This window comes from Tyto alba, unplaced genomic scaffold (genome assembly GCF_018691265.1).
Source record: "Tyto alba isolate M040663 unplaced genomic scaffold, T.alba_DEE_v4.0 Super-Scaffold_48, whole genome shotgun sequence".
Lineage (NCBI taxonomy): Eukaryota > Metazoa > Chordata > Aves > Strigiformes > Tytonidae > Tyto > Tyto alba.
In genome coordinates this window covers 13,435,852-13,453,189 of record NW_024881324.1, presented here as the reverse complement: position 1 = coordinate 13,453,189, position 17,338 = coordinate 13,435,852, and positions in this window count along the sequence as shown.

Genomic DNA, 17,338 nt, shown 5'->3' with positions numbered 1-17,338 from the left:
CAAAATGCTTTAAATTGCTTTGCATATCCACAGTAAAACACTCTCTTCGACAGATGCATTACTGTAAATGAAAAGTTATGGAGGAAATGCAAATATTTAATTGAGGCAATTCAATACATGCTCTTTATACTAGACATCATCAATATATGTATGTGGGTAAGTCTGCAGTTTGTAAGTTTTAAATGTATTAAACTAAAGCTGGTTGTGAACAACAAATTTTAAAAAATACTTTTATTAGATATCTCTACTTTTTTTTAAAACTAAAAAATAAATCAGTGGATCTATATTTTTTATAGACATAGACCATGGGAAATTTTGATAAGCTTCCTGTAGGCAAATTTCACCTCAGAGGAAAGAGGAGCCTTACACTTTAAAATGAACATAATCATCTCTTTTGCCCAGAGTACCGCAACATGTTGACAGTTCTTGATTTTCTGGAGATCAGAAGTCTTTACTAGATTTCTCTTCCAGCCTCTCTGATATACAGCACATCCAGGAAGGCTAGAATACTGAGTTGATATCTGAAATAGGTTATATTACCCTATTAGCTTTGTTTACCAGGATGTAGACAAGAGTGTCTGTGTGGAAAACAAATGTGTAGCACAGAGATACCCGAAGTAAAGTTAAATTAGCTAGTTTGAATATGGCAATAATTTTGGTCATATCAACACCGGCCAATTCACACTGCTTCTTAGCAGGGAAATTTAGCCTTCAGGAGCTCCGTGATGCTGGAGTTTTTCTGCTTCTGACCTTCAATGTATCTTCTCTAACACTAGCTTGATAACTGCTTAATTACAAAGTGCATTTCAGACAATTTGTAGTGCTGGAAGTGCAGCTGATGTGGCTCCAATTTTCATACTATGCTTTGTAGCCTGAAAAGGTTCCTTTGTTCTGTATGAATTATGTTTTTATAGGACACTTACGTTCATATGTTCCTCTGCAGTATGATGTGGCTGTTTTGGGTGCTGCTTCACTTAGACAGTCATAGTCTTTAGCTACAAAAATAGCTATGACAGGAATGGTCATTTTCATTACTAAATTGAAAACAAAATACTATTGCTACAGTGCTCTTGGTCTGGCTCAGTTGCCTGTTGGGGTTAACCCACAACACACAGTTATACACAAATATTGCAGAAGCCACTGCATGAAAAGCAAAATATCTGGATTAGTGTCTTTATGGTAATATATCAACTGATTATGTGAATGGTAGAAGCCTTGTTTTCTACAGATTTCTACAGATTTCTACAGATTTGTGCATCATGGTTGGATTTTCCAGTGTATAAGATGGTGTGACCTCTAATTACATATGGGTGAAATAATCCTGTTTGTCCCTGATATGTGTGTTCTGGGTAGGGATGTAGTAATACCTGAAATCACCTTCTATATTTTCACTTAACAAGTGTTTTTTTTATTTGTCTGTTTTCATAAAAAGCCAGCTGCTCTCATTTTAATCTATGGGTATCTAATATGTCAATGCCTGAAGTGTTCCACATAGAAATATTTTTACCAATACTGGAAATATTTAGTTTTACTGTAGAAGAATCTTTACAATTTTCAGCTGTTGTCATAATTTTAAATATTAGCTAGAACTGTGTGGCTTTTTAATTATGCCTTTACAATTGCGATTACTGTACATTTAACTGTGGGAGGCCTTTCATCCTCATTTATTCTTTTCTTTTAATTTCTAAGCAATGTCTTCCCATTAATACTCTTCCCAGCTTTTCATTCACAATAGGATCATTTCCAGAACTGAAAGGGACACATCTCCAGGGTAACAACTCTCTCAGAACAGGTCCTGATCTAATTCCCTGCCTCAGTTGTGATCCTGAGCAGCAAATGACAGCGGTACTGCCTTCCCGCTCTGACCTGGGGGACAGCAGTGCTCCCGCTGCCATCCTGGCTCCTGGGAGCAGCAAGGCAGGGCACAGGGTTGTGCCAGTTCACTTGCCTTAATTGGGGCTGATGTTTGGCACGTGTTAAAACTGACTGCCAGTGGGGTCAGTGAATGCATCTTTGGGTGCAATGATTTGTAGTAGGTGAGTGATGTGGACGTTGGCCATCTCCCTGGTGTAGCTAAGTGCACCAGATCGCCCTCTCTGTCAGAGCCCATAGTAAGTGGTAGTGGTATGATTTTTTTACTCCTTGAATTTTCAATATTTTCTCTTTTATATAGACAGAGCCTTTGTTTTCTATACCTTATCTGTGGCCTGCTCTTTTATTGGCCACAAAGGTCTAATGTTGAAACAGAAATTTCTAGGACAGCTAAGACAAATTAAGTGAAGATACAATACCAATGAACAGAAATTAAACCTTACAAAACTCATGTGTGGATAATCTCTGGCAGAGGTAGAGCGGCCTTAAAATAAAATTTATCATCAAACAGAGTCAATCTAGCGGCTCACTGCTGCTACCCTGGTGCTGTTAACACAAGCTTAGCACTCCCTTGTGCAAGCCCTGGCACTCATAAGACATGCACTGAACTAATTCCACTCACTAACCCAGAAAAAAAAAACACCAGAGAAGAAAATGATTTTTTTCTCAGACCAGTGAGCTGAACCAGCCCAGCATGAGGGGACATGACAGGATGGCCAGAAGCAGGGGCACAGGAAGGGAGGAGCAAGGAGTAGGACTGCCCCATTTTGTAGCCATGAAGCGTTAGATTTGCCCAGACATATTATTGGACTATTTGTTTTGAGACACTGCAAAAGAGGGAGATGTTTAGTGGGAAGAGGGAGAGTAAAGGCTGACCAGCCAACAGGTAGCTCTGTCAACAGCAGATAGAAATGAGGTTTTCTTTGGGTTTGCTTCTCAGGATTGATCTCGCATGCATGTTCTGTCTAGCCTACCAAGGTTTGAGGTCACATTGCACCTTTCCTTCAGTGAAGGGATTTATAAGGGTCTCTGTCACAAGGATCTGTCTTTCCTACTTGGTCAAATCCTTTTATAAACTTTGTAGGAACTTGAAATCTGTCAAATGTCCATCCCTTGCGAAACTTTATTGAAATTGGCCAACATGATCTAAGTTATTATAGGGCAAGAACCACTTGTACAGACTGAGACAGAAAGCGCAATAGCATAGAATGTATCTTAGAAAAAGAAGGGAAAAAAAGTGTCATGTGATTAATTTTCTATTTTATAAAATTGAAATTTAAAAAATGTCACTAAAATATCAACATCGGAAAAGGAAAAATGGTTAACATTTTATAAATCATTATTCAAAATGTGTTGACCAATCTAATAAAACTACAATCCAACATATATTTTATGTCTTTATGGATCCTAGAGTCTCACAGAGAGCACTAGCGCATAATTTGCCCGTACATTAGGTGCAAGGAACAGAAATATTTCATAATACGCATACCTTTCCAGGAAGGCAGCTTAGCAAAGACGACCCGAGATTAGAGAGACAATTCCGTCATGGACCTGTCACCATATGGGTTGTAATTCTCATTTACAGCAGCAATAGCACACCCTGCATGAGCCTCACTTGATTCAATAACATTCTATTATTTCTAAGAGCTGCAGAGTGAACCTTTATCAATCTCCCAATATTAAATATATCAAGATATGACAATCACTCCTTTCCTTATGGATTAAATAACAATGTGAAATGTCATATTTGGATCTACTGAGCAATATGCCTGCTGCCAACCATTGACAGCAAATCACAGTAGCTAATTTGACTCTATGGAACGTTTGAAAGCAGGCAAGCTTGAAGCATGAGCATTAAGCATGTTTGAGGTTTCACTTACATATTTCAGCAAATTGATCAAATATACCTATTAATATTTTCAGTTATTTTTATTTAAAAGTACCTTCACACATGGTAAAGCACAACCGAAAGGAATGCTGAGAGATCCTGTTGTTTATAAAGTGCCCTCAATTGAAATTCCTCTCACAAATATCCTTACACAGAGGAAATATTTTTCCCCTCATAAACTTCACTCCCATTAGAGAACATTTTATATCTTGACTACAAAATAGAAGAAGATTCTCAAAGCTTCACAGGCCTTTTCCTGATTAAGGTAAACAGTTTAACTACCTATCTAAATTGTTAGTTGCTTCAGGAGGCTGAGTGACAGCTTTCACTCTTAATAGACTATTTCACCTGTCCACCTGGCCTAGATCATGTGCTATGCTTCAAATTTGTTATAAACAAAATCCCAGTCATTTATGTGCAAATTATCTGTGCCCATAAATTAGGAAATAAGCTCTGAGTTTATCCCTAAATTCTACATTTATATGCCCACAGTTTGGGATTTTTTTAGAGATCCTTCTCGTGAATTGCATGTACCACCCAGAGTTAGAAAGGATGTGGGGGAGAGCAACAAGGACCTCCACTTGGTGGGAACAGCAAAAACATGAGAACTGCAGGCTGTTTTTTACCAGAGAATTTGTTAGAAAAATTAAATTAAATACAGTCTATAGGTATAGGTCTTTATTGCAAAAGGGGTGGATATACAGAAGCCAATGGAGATGTGACCTTTGCTCATGATGACAAAGGTTTCCATGCCCTCTGTGTGCCCTAATTGATTTGTCTTTCTCCAGATGCCCCACTGTTTACAGTGGCCAAGCCTCACATTTCTCCATGTTCAAAACAGAAATGGCAGCTGTGGATGGAGCTGCACCAGGCATCTCCTGGAGCTTAGTGCGCACGTAATAAAGTCAGCAAAAGGAAATGGATTTGCATGCCTCAGCCAATTCCCTACAAAACCTGGTGGAGAGTTGGTAACTTTGAGGAGAAAGGCTGAACAGAGAGCTGGGGGCAGAAATTTCTGCAAAAGCTAGATTTGCCAGAGCTTGTCTGACCATGCCCTAACTCCCCCTTTTTGAAGTGCACAACTAGCCCAAGAAGAGCCAGCGCTGCCCATTAAAAAGTCTTTGAACATACCTTTAAAAACTAAGCCAGGTTGATTATACGATTACACATTTGTGTGAGAAAATAGCTGATTTCATCTCTAAAATTACAGGGGTATCCCAACTGTGGATAGGTTTATATATCAGAAAAAAAATACTAATTTGGCAAAAAAAATAGTCTGCCAGCTGCTAAGAGAGCTGGTAATGGGAACTAGGTCCTTTGCATTATAGGTCACCAACTGAAACCTACCAGGACTCAGTAATGGGAGCCCTTATGAACTTCAGTTGATCTGATGATGTTCTATAATGCAATATGAAATAAGCTAGTCATTTCAATTCAGATTCTAGTAAATAGATGTTACCAACACCAGCTCCTTCCCTTCAGCCCAAAATAAACAAAAAAAATGCCAGTTCCTATTGTATCAGAAAAGCAAAAAGCTTTATTTCTCATCTGAACACTTTCTGTTGTTTGTTGTGCAGGCCTGTTCATTGGATCAGATTAAAAGATGTCATCAGTACTGCACAGAAAGTTCTTGTTCTGTGGATGAATAATTCAATTTCCGATGTTGCTAATCCAGTGCCTTTCAGGAGCATTAAATTAAATTTCAATTAAGTATGTCTGAAGTCATTTGACTGTTTATCTTTTTGTTTTCTACTCTATTAAACCACTCTATCTATGAGAAATGCATAGAGAGAAAAATTCAATGTGTGAAGGCAAACAGGGAGCTCTATTTTGAATTACTGGAAAACTCTTTTGCAGTAGTGTAAACAATGTTTTATCACACCTATTACTGTTGGGTTTGGGGTTTATTTTTAAATAGAAGCTATTTGGTATTTTTTCAGCTTCCTCATACTATAAATAGGCATCTTTTTTCAAAATCTCTCAAAAGTAGTAGTGTTCTCTGCGTAAATGTTAATCAGCTTACACAATGTGTCATCCTCATGTCCTTTTAATGAGATTAAGCTCCTCTTGCTGAGTGTGAGTTTTCGTGAAGCACTCTATTCTTCTTGCTATTTCTACCAGAGTAAGACCCCACCCTTCCTGTGTCAGGTATTTTACAAACACATTAAAAAGATGATCCCTGCCCTGACAGAAAAATTCCCTTTACCCACTCTCTAACGTTGAAGGGCAAGTTTCACGGTACATCTTGAACCAATGCAGTTACTACCGCTGCCAAAATGGGGAAATCCCCTTCTTGGCCCTTCATTCTTCTTCTTTTGGGACCATCACTGACTTACAAATGCTTGCAAACTAAGGCGTCAAAGTTGAAAAGTGTGAGTATCCTTACCTACTTCTGCACAGCAAAGGCAATGGTTGGCTGCACATGGTATTTCTTTGGGCCACTGGAGCCATCTTGAGCAGCCCCCATTGCCTTCTCTGTTGTGCCACTATAACTGCGTCTCAAGCTGCAAGGTGATCTACATTTGATATTTATTCCAGTTACAAATAGCATTCTTTCATTCTCCAGTGGTTTTTTTTTTGCCAGGTGGCATCATGTAGCCCCACCAAAAGTGGCACCAACACAAGTGGGTGGTGCGGTCGAAGGGGGCAGGGAGAAGCAGGGGACGCTTAGGCTATTGCTGTGGCTGAAGAAAAGTACCCTGATATTATCCCCTAAAACTATCTACCTGTGAGTTAAAGCAGCATATTGACTCAGACTTTAGCCCACTATGTGTTTAATTAAAACAGGCAATTACATGTGACAATTTTTTGCAAGTATAAAAGAGAAAAATAATAAAACTGTGGTAAAACAAACCAGTATTGACTCCACAGTGTGTGCTTGTGTGTATGTCTATGTACAAACATACATACACATACATGAAGAAATATTTCTTTCCTTGTAACAAGCAGTAGTCTAATACTTAGCCATTAGCTGTTCTCTACCAATTACTTTGAAGGTCTACAATGCAAGGGAGCTTCACAGCCACACTCTACACTTTCCTAGTGCCCTTGGGTGTCTTATGCCAGGAATGGAAAGAAGGAACATGGAGAAACTTAAAGCGTTGCTTCTTTGTCTTCCCTGCAGCTGGCTTGAGGCACAAGCAAAGTAGTCTGTTCCCAAAAGCTGCAGCCATGGCTCCACAACATGCTTTGTCTATAGTCAGGCACCTTTGGAAAGCTGAGTTCTCTGCTGTTGCTGAGAAGATTGGGATGTCCAGGAAGCAGTTGCTGTGGTGACCTCTTCCCATAGCAACAGATCTCTCTATCTCCCTTCATGTCTTCTTAGGCTTGCTGCTCCCACTGCCGTCTCTCAGTAGGATTTCCTCCTCATGCCCCAGCCGGCTTCTCTCCCTCCCCTCCTCAGCTGGCTGTAGCAGAGCTGAATGATCTTTACCTCTAAACCACTCCTTTCTAAGCTAATTTCCTTCCTTAGTCCAGGAAAAGCAGTGATGACAGACACTTAAACCCTTTATCTAAATAACAGTATTTTGGGACCAACTCTTGGAGGCTGATGACCTGCAAGCATGTCTCTGTATATGGAAAAAAACATTTACAAGAAATCTTACTCTCGTATCTTCTTTAATACACAGTAGTTTGACACACTATGTACTTTCCTCCTTTTCTCAGACATTGGGAAATCTTGTAGCAGAACGAGGTAGACACTGGAGCCTGAATGAAAGCTATAAAGCATTTTGCCATGTCATCCATCTTCATTGTCTCTCTGGGAGCCACAGAAACAGGGGAGGCACCCAATCTGGGAACCAAAACCACCTAGCAACCGTAGCCTGAATGAGAGCTTGGAATGCTCTGCCATTTCATTTATCTTCTCTGTCCCCCCTGGCAACCAGAGAAACAGCAGTTGAAGGCACACCCCATCCAGAAACCAGAGAGACCCAGCACTGGACCCTGAGAAAAAATCGGAAAGAGATCCATCCCATCCATCTCCTGGCTCCCACCTGCTGCACTGTACCTGGCACAGGAATCAGTTAGGTAAACAAATGCCATCACAGCCCCTGCACTTTGAAAAATGACGTGAGCTCTCCATGCTGATGAGAAACACAGTCTGCCTCTGTGGCCATAGAACGGCTTGTACTTCCTGCTACGGCATGCACCAAGCCTGTTAGCTACAGCCTGTCTCACTGCAAGCACGTGTCTGTATAGATGCACCCCACTTGTGGTGTGTCAAAAATCTAGGCTGTGTGCAACTTTGACACAGGTAATTGAAGATGAAGCAACAGTCATTTCATTAGGCAGTTTTGGTGGGAGAGAAGAAATGTATTCCCTCCAAAATCCCTATTAAGAACACCTCAGTCTACTCAAGTGTATTGTCAAGTATGTGGTCTAATCACCCAGCACTTATTTATTTTTAAAATTCACAAACCGGGAGGATGGAGCTTCTAGAAATTCTCAAAGAGGAGCTATAAGGTAAAGAGCTTTTTTCAGGTAAAAAAGGCAAAGTCTTAGGCACATCTAGAGAGTGTACTACAGTACAAATTAAAGATGCAACTTTACCTTTCCAGGCAATGAATAAAAGTCAGCAGATTTGATGCTAAGGGCTCCTCACTTCACCAGGCCTAATGTCTGGAGAAGAAGATAAACTACTTTATGTATATAGGAATACATCTCAATCACATTATTCAGAATAACTAGTGTGTCAGCCTACAATTCCACTCATTCCATGGACAGTGGTTCTGGGTTTGTTTTATTCCAGAAACTACTTGTTTTTATTTAGTTTACTGATTAATCAACTCCTGTGTTGTTACTTTCAGAAAAATTATTTTGGCTTTATTTTTAAAGTTAAATTAAATTTTCCATTGCTGTTTGTGTATATATCTCTAACTTAATGTTAGACTATGAAAATAAATTCCTATATATTCTTTACCGTATTTATTAGAGCCTTTTTTCCTTGAGCCTATAATGTTCTCATGCAAAAATGAAGGGAGGGTGTAAAATCAGACTGATAACATGACTGTTTTCCAGTATTTTAGATAGGACTAGCAAACCATCTTCAGTTCCAATGGTCTGCAAGCACTAAACCCAAGAATTAATTTGGTGATAGTGAAAACACAATTCATTTTATCATGTACTGAAAAGGTCTACCAATCTACATTGTGTAAATTGCCAGTAGGGCTCAGAGGTTGTCCGTCACGCCATCTGCCCTTCACTCAGCAGGCTTCCAATCTCCTACAGGCAGTAGTGCCACGGGGAACAAGCCAGCCTGGAGGCACAGAGCTTGGTGCTGTCAACGTCTTGCTGGCATTGTAGCTCAGGACATTGCACGTTCTTTCCCAGAAGTCTTGCTGAAGTGCTCTTGAATAGGAATGGTGAAAGGTCATGAGTAAAAACAGTAGCTGCAGGCCTGCCAGGAATGATCAAAGCTGTCTTAAAGTATAACTGTTCATCCCGGTGAGGTCTCACAGCCAGGTCTGCAAAACCTCCTCCCTAATCAATGGCATCGAAAGCAGCAAAGATGTTGAGTATTGCTAGTGTGACGATTCTGACTGAATTAATGACAACAGTAGGAAAGTTCTTGTGTGGCTCCCATTACATCAAGACACTCATTAAAGCCCCTAATGGAACAATGGAAAGATTTGTCAAAAATTGGCTTTTCAAGCTCCTCTTATCAATACTGGCAAAACAAATCAGTTTCTCACAAAGGCATTTTTAATTTAATTCCCAAACGATTCTGGAAACATAATAGCTCATTAGAGTTTACAAGACTTGAAAGCTTTTGATAAGTCTTTCCATGATTTTTAATTAAAAATGCTTAGAAAACTGTAAAATGCAAAATAAGTCCATTTCAAATATTTCCAAACCAAGAACAGGAATATTTTAAAATTTCTGCTAAAAGCAGGTTTTCAGCTTCTGATAAATTCAAATATTTATATAAACTTTGGTCTCCCAGAAGGGACTTGTTCTGCGACTGGGCATTTTGTTGACATTTTATCCTTGGGTCAGTGCTTCCATTGTTGCTGCAGCTAAGACAACTGGAAATTGGAAACCCATTCGTCATGTTAAGTTGCTTATTAGAATAAAAATACAAGGAAGCTACTATGGCCAGTCTCTCCATCTCCCCAGTGAAACTGGGCTCACTGATTTCTCCATGAATCAAGTGAATGCCAAAGAACAGCATTATCTAGTGGTTAGGGTATGAGACTGGAAGTGAAACTACATCTTCTCCTCATGGCCCTGCCTTAGCTAAGTGGCAAGAAGCATAATGTGTCCATTCCTCAGTGTGCCGACCTGCAAAACCTTCAGAATAACCATATGTACCGAAGTGTTTGAAATGCCAAAAGATACATGTGAAACTGGTGCAAAGTATTCCTCTGCCTAAGGAAGTAAAGCTTATACAGCTGAGATGTCTTTCATTTCACACTTATTTTTTTACTCAAGCAGCAACTTTAAACTAAATTAGACTGAGACTAAGAGCATTTGTAGTTATTAAATTACTGAAATTTCCTGAAGATTGTCAGATAAGCAGAGAGAGCACCAAACTGGCACTCCATTCTCTCTTCACTGCCCCTTCAGGGAAATGCTACGGCGTGATCCCAACAATTACCTGTTCTGCTTGTCCTTCTGACTCTGCAACTCCTGTGTCCATCAGAGCTAACCTATCTACACATATGGAGCTACACCTCAGCCACTGCATATGCTGTTGCTTTTCATCCTGTAGAGGGATATAGGAGAAAGCTATGGATACTATGGAATACAGGAGGAGAACTCAGGAAAGTCACTTAAGGGAGCTGGGATTTTTGTCCTTATTTCTTGAAGAAGGACACAACTGCATAAGAAAGCAGGCTTCACTGGTTCCTCTGCTTATGGAATAGCTTGTTATTAGTAATCAGTCATGATCTATCAATAGCTTTAAACTGAAAATCAATTTCTTTGTGTTCCCTTGCTCTTATATAGTAGAACTGGATGAAAGCCTTCAGGTAGAAGTCATGTCCTCATCAAAGATGTATTAGTAACCTCCAGCTGAAAGGTGGCAATTCATTAAATTATGTAGTTCTATCAATATAGTCGGGCTTACCCTGAGAAAAAAAGCAATGTTTTAGGGAGAACCTGCCAAGAAAGTGACTTCAATTTAAATTAAGGTAATGCAACATTTGTGTAAGTACTAGTTTAATCTCCTATTGTTTCAGTTGATTTTAAACCACTTGGAAATGGCATATATCTGACTGAAATGAAGTGTCCGTGTAGTAGTTTGCACTCAGTTAAATTGGTTTTAAACTGACTTGATCTAAGCAGTGAAGATTCCTAATGTACACAGATACTGATTTTCTAGCATGTAAACTAAGAGGACAGAGTGCCTTACCTAAATTTGTCCCCTTTGAAAATGAAAAGCTAATGAACTGCAAAAGAGGTATTTTTTAATCTTTAAAAAAGAGATGGGGTATAACAAGAAATACAATGTTAAAGAAACAAATTGTTATAGCTCAGCTTGTTTGTTAATTCAAGGAGAGAGGCATTATTTTACTAGAAATACATCTGATTTTCTTTTTTGTCTTTTTTTCCAGCCCTGTTTTTATTTTTAAAATTTCATTACTATTCCTATTTTTACAGCCTTTTATATTTCACAATAATAAGCTAAAGATTTTACAGGTAATCTTTGCTTGTTGCTGATTATTTTTAAATTCTCTGAAAATACACGAAAAGATAGGAAAGAATCTAACAACTTCAAGACAGGAGCCCATTTCTTTGTGTTAGAGCAGGAATCCAAGCAAAAAATTTTAGGATGAGAGAGACTTCAACTACATCTTAATCTGATGGCATTGAAATAATCTCTCAATTATATTATCTGACAGAGATCTTCCAAGTTCTGTCACAATGCAGTAGTAATTGAATTCAGCAATTCTGGTAATACTACTGCATTATATATTTTTTTTTTTCTTTTTTTTTTTTTTTTTGTGAGCTAGCGTATATTCAGTACCAAGCCACTCATAAATGAAGCTGTTTAGAGGTTTATGTGGTTTCATGTCAATCAGTAAACTTTTCCCTTGGAATTTACATTGCATGTTTTATTGGTTTTTCTCATCACCTCACAACATGAATGAAGCAGTTATTTTCACAATAGCCTTGTTATGTTGCAGTAGAAATTAAGATCTAGAGAAATTATATTGAATCTCATTGTTATGCTGCATTAGGAATGAAGACCTGGAGAAATTAAACACTTTAGGTCACCCACAGGCTGCGGCAGAAAAGGGCAAAAGCCTGAAACTTGTGAATGAAGGTTGAAGAATTGAATCCAAGTCATTCTTATTGTAGGCTAGTCTTTTAACTCAGAAACTCTTCCTCTCATCTGCAGTCAGACGCTGGTGTCAAGAATGAATCAAACTACCTTGTGTCTTTTGCCAAACCTGTTTCTTTATTTGCAAAATGAGATGATACTGCTTACAGTAGTTCAGTTGTCACTTCCCCAAAGTAAGTAAAATCAAAATATTTAATATCACCAAGGAAATGGCTGCTCAAAACAGTAGCTTTTTAGATCAGGACTGTCTTTCCTTGCAGTCCAATTTTGAAGGTCTGTGGCAGCCTAATAAACTATGCTACCCACTCCCCGTTCTTAAAAAGTGCTTGCACCTCAGCCTCCAGTAAAACAGACTCCCCAGTACAAACCTTTTCCTCAAATCCTGCTCCTCAGCTTCTAGCAAAGTACCCTTTCATTCCCCTATTCTTAGCCAGTTTTCTCTGCTCTTAGTTGAGCCCACTGAAAACTTACCTCTTTCCTGATGCTCCTCATCAGTACTCCTGCCTGGTACTCTGACTCAGCAGAGGAGCTCTGAGGAAGTCATATTTCTGTCTCACAGCTATTAACAGCTGAGCACTTTAGCTGCCTCTGGCCAGTCAGTCTCTGCTCCCACGGGAAGCAGATCTCTCTTTGTGGCTGCTGGTTCTACCGCTGTGCTGTATCCCCCAAACTCAGTACAACTCACCATCATATCTAGGGACAGGGAAGGATGGAGAGAAAGAGCCAGCGATCCACTGCAGCTAAAGCCACAGCCTTTGGCTCCCTCCCATTGACTTGGAGTAAATGTTACACACTTCACATGGCAATTTGGGGAAAGAGAGGGGAGAAGACAAAGGTTGATGACCTTTTCTTGGGATATGCCTCCAGAGTACCTTTCAAGCCAATAGGGTTGGCCTGGCATCATCATCCTTCACTGGGAAGCAGAGCCTTAGATGCAGACACCCAAGGATAGCCTGGGACCATTCTGTTCCTGCAGATGCAGTGCATATCTTGCTTAGTAATAACCATATCTAAAGCTCATTGAGGGAACCATTAAAAATGGAAAAAATATGTCGTTTTAAATGCTATTTTATTTTTAAAGTTAATTTCTGTTTAACAGTTTTTTATAAGATTTAGTAATTAGATCTAATTATTTAATTTGCTTTTTTCTCTGATTTCCTTCAAATTGCAGTGTGAATAGCATTGCTTCTGGGGATTCGCTTTTTTCCAACTTCTTTTAGATCAACAGGATTTCTAGAAACCACTACCTTTAATACCATGACTTGATTACCTTTAAAAACATAACAGCAGTCCAGAAATGTCACCCATGTCCTCACCAGCAGAGATGTGAAAATACAATTTTTATTTCTAGAGCATTATCTGCTCGTCCTTTATCGTCTTAATAGCTAAGAGTTAAACACCAGCATATTAACCTGCAGTAAAAGTTCTCAATTTACAATAATGTTTAACATCTTATTATTTGCCTTGATGTCTCTGGTTATTGACTGTTCTTATTTTAAGTAGCTTCTCTTACTTCTCTCCTACAGCTTTTGTCAAATAGTTTATATTTCATTCCCCTAGCATTGCTTTTAGCCGTGTTTTCTAAGGTTTTCTAAGCATATGCAATTACACCATCTATCAATCCTTATTTTTTTCCTCCCCTTCTCCCTCCAGTAACTTTAGAACTTGTTGTCCAAAGTCAATCATTTTTGACAGTCTGCATGCGCACAGCTTAGAGCTCACCACAGCATGTTCATCTCATTGCCAAGCTGGTGGGTTAGTACTCATCAAAATGCTATGTGTAGGGAACTGTGTAGGACAAATGGAAAGAATTGCTGGGGGTTTATAGGAGGTAGTGGTTTTGCAGTGGGAGTATAAATTCACATAAGGGGGAATTTTCTTTTAGGTTATCAAATTATTTAGATACATATTTTGTAGGAAAGTTACTCATATAGATATATATATACACTTATATATATACACACATATCTCACTATTAGGAAAAAATGTGTATATATAATACATATATATCACAATGGAAATGTATGTTCCATATAATGATGGCAATTTCCTCGTATAAACAGGTGACATTAAAGCAAACTGGTAAATCTTTACAATAGACAATAGAGTAAATTAGATTTTTTCTATCAGGATGAGACAGATTTTTAGCCGTAGCAGTTGCTGGAACAAAAGACAGCCTCTTTTGACCCTTTGATTATATGGACTAACATGCATTGTAAGAAATGTGTTTAGCATTCTTGGTTCATCAAAAACAAAGCAGCACATGAGTATACAAAGGAACACCAACTTAAATTTGTGCTACAATTCTGAAATGCAGTGGTTCTGTCCTGTTCCATTCTTCTTCTGCTTGCTCAGGTGTAGTAACATCCAAGGAAGAGATGGGAGCAGACAAATAAAAACCATAACTTTTCAAACTGTACTGCAAGATCTGACAGAGCCTACTAGAAGAGCTTTGTCATCCCATCTGATTTGGGAAATACTTGCTCTTCCATTGCTAAGCCGATGGCTTGGATTTCTGACTATATCTACAGGGCACAATACAGTGCCATGCAAAGATATCCAGGTGCACTCGTACGGTGGCAATGTGGCTGAATGAGAACAGTGCACAGGGAATTCAGTGTAACAATGCAAATACGACCCAACCAATAGAGAGAACATTCTAAAGACAGCCAAACTATCCTTTCTGCTGTATTACAGATTTGCTATGGTTTCTAGAATGTGAAGGGATAAAGCAAAAGAGTTGGGAAATTCTAGGGCTAATTTTAATTTAATAAACTGAGATTATGGTAAGAGTGTAACTCTGGCAATCCAAGATACTGACAGCTAAAGAAGCCAGGAGCTGGGCATACTAAGGAATTTCAGTTCCATCCTGCCAAAATAATATCATGTGATGCTCCTACCAGATTACTGTGGTCCTTGTCCAAACAGGGCTGAATAGCTACGTGGCTGCAACTGTGTTATATGATGCAAGTGAAAGCTGGATGGGCTAATCCAATGCAGTAGTAGTTTTGGTCTGGATAATGTCCTTGGTGAAGAGCAGGTGGCTGGGCAGATTTCTTCAGATCCACAGCTGATACTAAAGAGAAGGAGTGGGTTTATGCTTCAGTCGAGAAGAGTGGTTAAAATTGTCATGGAGATTCCCACTCTTGTTTTATAAACATGATATTTACTACGGGAGGAAGATGGAGCAGAGATTCATTTCCACATTAGCATGGACCTGTCCAAGACCAAAACTGCTGATGTGTTGCTTATAGCATGTTGAGGCCTGCATCTGAGTTCACAAAGGACAGCTGAAAACTTAGGTAAGCAAATACTGCTAGATAGGATAATTTAGGAGACCCTGATGAATTCCTTCCCTCCAAAAAGACAGATTTAAGAAAGTGAACTAACTGAAGAGCTTTCCAGTTTCAGAACGGATCTTTTAAGCAACCACTACAAAGTATAAAGTAATTTTATTAAAACCGAGAACTTACTATGATTTAATTGCACTGATAATGCCACATTACAGGAGTTATGAAAACCTGCCTTTATCAGTGACAAGAGAAACAAAGAGCACCCATGCTATAAACCCTTCTGTCTCTGTGTTCAGACACTGCTGCCGCATCTTCTCTTTTTTTCACATTTCCTCTTTCCAGTGTCTGTTTTTCCAGCTTTTCCTCAGATGTCACAGTTACCTGTGGCTACCTTTTTTAGCTAGGTATGGGTAGGTTCATTTTATGGTTGTATAACAGCATGTACTAAAAATGTGCTTCTAGTTCCCACAAATTATTTGAGGTGTATCAGTATCAGAGATACTAAAACATTAGGCCATTAGGCAATACAATTTTTACAAAACAAATCAATGATCTTATTTTCTTCAGGGCTTTTTATATGTTGAATGTATAATACTATTGCCAAGGTTTTGTGTTTTAGTTAAAAATTAAATAATTCCAAACACACTGATTTTTTCTTTGCTCTTGTGTTCTTCTCTATTTGGCTTTTCAGCAGGCTTTTACCTTTTATTGTACTATATATATTTAATTTTTCTTTATTTCTCAGTTACAGGTGGACTTTAACATGTTACCATTAATAGTAAACCACATATACTGTAAGGCTTTGCCAGAAATCAGGAGACTGGTCAAAAGAGATTTATTTACTTTTTTGCAATATAGGTATGTTTCATAACTGACTGTCAGGGGTTTGGAAACTTGAGAATCTCCTTTGAGGCAAATAATGTAATTGAAAAGTCTCTCTCTGCTTATTCCCAGTACAAGGTTAATGAACAGCAAAGATTTCTCATTTTTATTCTTTCAACTTGATCTTGGAATTCTAAATTTATAACATAAGCAGCTTTTACTTGGGTAGTTTTTGGCTTAACAGAAAGCACGGCCAGAAACAAAGCTGAAATAGGTACGCGGTAAGTATTTAGTTCCAAGTGGTAAAAAAAACCACACACACACACACACGCAGCTTTCCAGTTCTGGTTCTCCAGCCCAGATGAGCACAGAGGAATGTGGGTGGAACTCACCCTTCTGCCAAGGGTATTACCTAAGCCCTGTTTTGATGGGGATTTAAGTGGTGCATAGACCTTGCACTGCATGGGGGTGAAATGGAAAATCCCACAAGCCTCTGTAGACCTTCCTGCAAAACAAGGTTATGGAGCAACATCTGTTGATTTCCAGGACCAGGAGGCAGAAAATAAACTGTGCCTCCCCCAGAAGTAAAGCAATTGAATGGTCACAGGATTATTCGTACCCCTGTGGTCATCAAGTTGATGGGACTGGTACAACCACATCTTGCTCGTTCCTATCCAATTGGCTCAGAGAAGGTCTCCAAGAAAAGGAAATCCCAGTTTTGCTTTTTCTCAGCAGTTGTAGCCTAAAAAGGTGTGTCTGCATTTTAATATAATTCTTAATGAATGCCAGAAACTGTTTTAATGCTATTTTGCAAAAGATTAAAAGAGAATGTCTGAAGGGGATAATGTGAGCATGGAAGGATTATATTTTAATAAAATTAATCCCACCCATAAAGGAGTCCTGTAACAGTGTCCATCTGGACAAATCCAATTTAACTCTCCAAGAAGCAGTGTTAAATTTGTTCTATGTGTTTGGTTAAAAGAGAGGAGAAAACCAGTAAAATCCTTCTCACGCTAGGTGAAAAGACTTGAAGGATAGAGGATTTGGGAGGACACAAATTAAAAAATGCCTCTCATTTGCTGAAAAAGGGACCTTAAATCTGGAAGCTTTAAACAAAAGCTGTCACTGATGTCCTAGATAGGCAAAGATAGTGGGATGGTTGCTGGGACTGCTGAT